Source organism: Macrobrachium nipponense, chromosome 16, assembly GCF_015104395.2.
Source record: "Macrobrachium nipponense isolate FS-2020 chromosome 16, ASM1510439v2, whole genome shotgun sequence".
Classification (NCBI taxonomy): Eukaryota; Metazoa; Arthropoda; class Malacostraca; order Decapoda; family Palaemonidae; genus Macrobrachium; species Macrobrachium nipponense.
In genome coordinates, this window is record NC_087209.1 from 11,797,329 (window position 1) to 11,804,086 (window position 6,758).

Here is a 6,758-nt window from a genome sequence, read left to right on the forward strand (position 1 = left end):
TTCTTTTAATAATATCCAACGGAAATGAGTAGCAAATTCATTCTAGTCAAAGAAAAATATACCAGAAAAAATGTTCAATTTGCACAGATATGTAATAAAGCACAATTTACGCTGTGTATTACAACCAAGGCCATGCTCAGGTTTTATTGTGCAGATATCCTAAACTGTGCAAAATATTTGCTTTGCTTAATATTACATATTACCATTGCAGCCTCGGATACCAAAAAGCTTTCCTTTGCTGATATTTCATTGTAAATTTTAAAAACTAAAATCAACTGGCATAGCTTGGATATAAGGAAAAAAAAAAACCAAATTATTTACAAAAGATTATTTTATACAAAAGTTTATTATATACAAAAGATTACTCAAATTGTTCACCATACCAAAGTTGATTGACTCCAAACTGCACAGTTCCATGGTCAACCAGATACAATAAAAATGGAATAATTCATGTCTTAAGAGCTGTAATAAATACATAGAATTAATACGTTGCCTTAACACTAATCAAATACTATTGTGAAGTGTGAGAAATATGAATTCGAAAATAGGTTTCCTATTTTCCATTTGAATCAAATATATGCCAAAAAAAACAACATAAATATCACTATTTTTCACTTCATGATTTGTGCCATGAGATTTCCCATTGGCCACGTTGCAGGAAATGTTGTGAGCCAAATTACGGGGACGTTTAGGTTGTGAAGACACAGCACCTGTCGGATGACGGCCTTTACACAGCGGTGCAGCTCCCCTTGGCCTGCCAGTTGAGCGTCTTGCGATGGAGGTTGGCTGACAAGGTATCTTACCTCGCCTAGCTCAACCATTCCTTATTGCACTTCCAGTGCAATGCAGCAAACTATTCAACTGGTTTGCAGTTTTTACGGAATCCAGACGCCTGAGGAACTTCTTCAGTGCTAGGTCTGTATTGCTATTCCTATAGCGCGCACTGACTGTAACTATGGCATCTGCAACATGATGTGATATTTTTCTAGAGGCAAATCATCATCATCTGAAGATGACATTGTCTCTGTTCTAGAAATTAGATCCTGTGGCTCCTTTTCCATATCCAGATTTTCTGTCTTCTCACTAACAATGTCTTTTATCTCTGCCTTGCCAGTGATCTCAAAGCCGCCATCCTCATTCAACTTTCTAAAAAATGCCACATCAGGGACCTTCTCTTGGCCAACAGCCAAAACTGCTAATCGATGGCGACTTTCACTGCTACTTAAAAATTGCTGTGGCCAGCAGTCATGCTAAACTCGGCACATGCAATTTGGTGCTTGCAAATAGCACCAGTTTGGCCTTGCATGCAAGAGCACTGTCCAATTTCAAGGTCTACATCATATTTTATGGTTGGATCAGATTCGCTCTGTACTTTATATTTAGAATTGCCAACCAATTCAACGCTGTCTAATGCAACCTTGGTCGAGATTATTGGCTACATGCCGCCTACTCAAGGCCACATCGACCAATCGTTGCCTCATGTATACATCGAAAATCTCGACCATAAACATCAGTAGCTGGGCCGTGTTGTATGCCTTGCATCTGAACAAAAAAGGAAGAAGCAACCCAAACTGTTTGATACTGTAAAACTAAAACTAGGGCAGTCTGTTACAAAAATAATGCAGTTTAACCTGAACTTTTGCCAGCATAGTTTTAAATATATACAGAATTTTTTTTCTTAAATTTTGCCAGCATGGGTTTAAATATGCCCCTTTTCTCTCTCTTTCAAGGTAAGACATTTCCATAAAAAATGAGTTTCTACACTTACTGACAAATCATGTTTGCCAGATCAATCAATACAATTAACTGCAAAACATCCAGAGACCTTTGACCCATAGTATTTTCATTGCAGTATAGAGGTTTTTAATTAAACTGGAGCAACTCTCAGCTATTTGGATACCACTTGTTCTTTCCTGTTCCTTTCAATATGCATACTATTGAGCAGTTTTTCAAAATTTTTATGCCAATATAATGTTTTTTATTATTATTATTATGTAGTGTCTAAAACACGCACACGCGCACACACACACACACACACACACACACACACATATATATATATATATATACTATATATATATATATATATATATATATGTGTGTGTGTGTGTGTGTGTGTGTGTGTGTGTGTTTGTTTGTGTGTGTGTGTGTGTGGTGTGTGCGTGTTTTAGACACTACATAATAATAATAATAAAAAACATTATATTGGCATAAAAATTTTGAAAAACTGCTCAATAGTATATATATATATATAGTATATATATATATATATATATATATATATATATATATATATATATATATATATATATATATATATATATATAAATATATATATATATATATATATATATATATATATATATATATAGAGAGAGAGAGAGAGAGAGAGAGAGAGAGAGAGAGAGAGACACACACACACACACACTCTACTGAGATCAGAGCCCACCAATTTCAGCAAGAGGTCATGGCAACTATCAAGGCAGTCATCACTTGCTTAGTAGGAGAACTTCAGTTTTGGGAAATTTCATAGCAATAACATCCACCCAACTCCAACCACCCTCAGCAACTCTCAAGGAAAGTAAAAAGTAGCATCAGTTAAACACATATGCAGATTCATTAAGTATCAGTATATGTACTTTCTTAAATGATGTAATGCAAATAAACACCCGTATAATGTACTTATGAATCCTTACCTACTGAGAACAATATCCTTGATTATGCACATTGTTGACTCGCAGAAATTATTTGTATGGTGCCCTCGTAACAATGTACCAGCTCGAAAAGCTATTGCCCAATCTTCCTTCCTTTCAACCAAGGATGCCACATAACTGAAAGCTAAAAAAATATGCTCATTAAAACAAGATTTAAATATGCCAAAAGGAAATTAAAATGGTGAATTAAACAGCAGGACATACAACATTGCAATTTGAAAAGTAAACTTAGTGATAGAATCAATTTTCTTTTCAATTCTGTTCAACTCTTCATTCAAAAGGATCAAAGACCTTAGATTTCATACCAACTTGTTGAATTATAAACAATGGTGACTGACTTTACACTTTAATGAACTATAAAAAAAGGACATTTATAAGGACAGATAGCTGAAGCAATAGTGCACTGAATGCTTCTAAAACTGGACTATTTCACATTACCTTTTGAAAATAGGATATGTAGCCATGAGAGAACAGGATTGGAGAGACTGCCACACCTTATTAAACTCTGCTTTTGAACTAGCATAAACAAGACTTTTCATGGCAGCCATAAGGTCTTGACGATTATCCTTTTGAATTCTATGTTTAGAATCCAATAGCCAATGCCATACCTGCTGAAGCAGCTGGAAAATACATAGGAAACGGTTTGCTGTGGGCCAAGTTGCAGCTAGACTTTTTCTCTCAGCTTCACAGTTGTCAGTCATGAATGACTGTGGAGATCCTCTGCCATAGAAAGCACATTCACCTAGCATCTCCTTAATCATACCAAAGTCTGCTAAGCACAAAACAGAACATTAAATATAATTGATGGAAAATATTATTACTGGTATGGATGTTAACAAACAGAATTATAGATTAAATCATCATATTTGCATTATCTGTAATATACAATGGCCTACTTGGGCACAAGCACCTTCTTACTAAATGCATTTACACATTGTACTGTATATGTGTAAAACATTATGCAAATACTTCATTAAATTTTGTTCACCAAAGAAGGGTAAGGGAAAAAAGTAGACTAACAAAATTATGGAGGTGACTGTGCTTGGCACCAGGAAAGTAGTATCACTTAAAGAGGAATACAAATTAAATTTTTGCTTAGGAAAATATATATTGTATGTACTGAACTTCCATACCATCAAAGCAAAGTCAACAATTAGAAAAGATTTTTCAAGAGGTTAGGCGAGTTCTGAGTGAAGGTAGGAATCTAGTGATAGAATACCTGTAGTAGTTAGAGTGAAGTGCAGTATTAGGATGAAAGTATGGAGCAGACCCATAACAATACAATAAGTCATAAGTGGCTCCCCCCAAAATCCCAGGGTCTCGTGAGTGAGCATGGATTTTGTATTTGAAAACATGCTATTTAGTCATAAAAATTTTCCCAACATGCCTCTGAAAAAGTTAACATACGCAAAAATAAAATAAAGAATAAAATCATTCATGTAAACTACAAACCTCTGGTCAATGTTACTTGATCTTGACATAATGTGAACAACACAGCCAAAGAAACAGCACCAGCTGGTCCTGCACAAATAAAAGGTATGATAGCTGTGTTCAGTTGGTCTACAGATCCTGTGGCATCTACATAAACAACTTCCGAGGCTTCTCTTAGATGTTCATGAACCCTCTTCATGATGGGAGTTACCAAAACCACACAGAATCGTTCATCGTTGTGCTCAACTTTAATCAGTACTTCTGGGTTATCAGCTGCATACTTGTGGAAAGCATTAAACATAGACAACGTGTTCAATCCACCATGTTCTTTTACCCATTGGGTCCGCATATATTCCACAGATTTGAGAGATGGATTGACAGATTTGTTTACTTGTCCTCTCAAATCATTAACCAAATCTAATTTCATAAGATGGTGTCTGTGAGCCACCGTTGTTGTCATACCTGTAACAACACAAAAATAAACCTTACTATAGAAGTTATGATACATATACATATTTTCATATCAAGATCTCAGTGCTTATAATATCTACCGCCACCTTTGAAAGAGTCAAAACTTGGCTAAGATTATCATTTTAAAATAATAGTAACTACAGTAACATCATCACTGCATTGTCCTAGTGTACACTGCAGTCACTGATCCGGTGATTAAGGAAATCCCATTTTGAGGCCCCAAACATGAATATTATTGAAGAACTACTTACATTTCAATCACAGTACTGAGTCAATGAATTTTATTGTATATTAATGACATCTTTTAGTTAGTCTATTCGGGAGCAATACCGAATTAAAAGCACAAAAATTCATGAATGCATGCAAGGCAAATCTTTTTGAAGTAGCTAATTATGTAAATAAATCATTAGTTATGCCATTTGCAGTTTTAGATGGTAAAAGGCAGTTAATTTACTTTTATATATATATATATATATCGAACTACAAATTTTGAAAAAGGGTAGCCCTCAAAATTGTGATATCAGCCTTAAGCATATGTCTTAGGAAGTACAGTACTTAATTTGTTCACGATTTCCAAGGGAAAGAGCTGTTGCATGTGTGCCGGTAGTGAGAATTTCTGAAAAAAGGACATGAATTATGGGATAACATTATACATCAATAAACACAAACAGACTATAATTTCTACATTCCTATAAAGGACTATATTCACTATAGTGACATTATCAGCAGAGTTAACGTTACTTGTCCAGTATAATCAATATAAAATTACCATGTGAAATTTTACATACAATATTATAATTTGTGACATTGAGGTTTTCTAGCTGAATTTAATTATTATAGTAATATTCTTTTTACAAAAACTTTGAAGCAGGTAAATACAAGAACATTACACTAAGTTTGACTGCATTTCAAGAAAAGGTGTTATTTTACTTTGCTCAAAGTATCTCTCGAATGTATCTCGGGTACTTGATGTTACTCTCAGTTGATTAAGAGCATCTGCAGAATCAAGGGGATGATTATGCCACCCATGGATTTCAATAAAACAGGGAAAAGACTCCATAAGCTTGTCCCTTTTAAGGGATTGCTTATGAATGATCCTAATTGTGGCATCGACGAAAACTTCACAAATGAGAATGAAATAAATATATATAATTAGCATATATATTATAAATATAAATAATGCTGCATATTTTATGGCACAAAGTTTTAATAAATATACAAGCAGAGAGAACCGTGTGCGTCTCTATAAACCACTAAGAGCAATCGTAAAAATAGAATTCACATATCTACTCACAACTGCAGTTATTGAATGTACGGTATGGGGTTTGTATGTATGGGTATCCGGCGAATTCGTCTACAACAATTCGTCTACATATCTACATATAATTACAATTCATTCTACAACATCATCTACATATATTCTACAACAATTCATCTATATACATTCATCTACAACAATTCATTACATATACAAAATTCATCTACAAACAATTCAATATATCTGCCCACAATTCATCTACGGCAAAATATCGATAGATATGCAGTTGAGGAGGGAGGGCCTAAACAACGACAGCAAGTATTCTTAGAGTCACCGTTTTAAACGAATTCCCTTTTAAGTAACCTACTATAAATTTGGATAGTTTGCTGCTTTCAGTAATGATGGATTTGGGAAATTGGTCTGTTACCATATTCTTTGAATCACCGTCTTAAAAAACTTCCCTTTTTAATACTCGTTATTCGGATAGTTTGCTGCTTTCAGTAATGGTGTATTTGTAAAATGGTTTGTTACCATATTATTCTTTGAATCACCTTTTTAAATACCTTCCCTTTTAGATACTGTTTTAAGCGTAAATATGCCTTTTGTAGTATTAGTATTTGGTAGCTTTTGGTATATATTTAAATATATAAAACCATAAATACAGGAGGATCTTTATTATATAGGATAAAGTTGGATAAAATTGACAATGTTTTTACCTATTTTGGATATATTTGGATCAAAATTACAATACTTTTACTTAGTTTGGATATATTTGGATAAAAGTTACAATATTGTTACTGTATGCATAGATGCAAAAACATAAAGAAAAGTTATGGATATCTTTAGATAAAAATTATAATATAAAATTACAATACAAACTATTA

The 6,758-nt window shown here is 33.7% G+C and overlaps 1 pseudogene; it reads right to left on the reverse strand.

The window, feature by feature from the left end:
• Nucleotides 1-953: 953 nt before the first annotated feature.
• On the reverse strand, nt 954-4,509 carry LOC135195269 (uncharacterized; annotated as a pseudogene).
• Between the last annotated feature and the right edge of the window lie 2,249 nt (nt 4,510-6,758).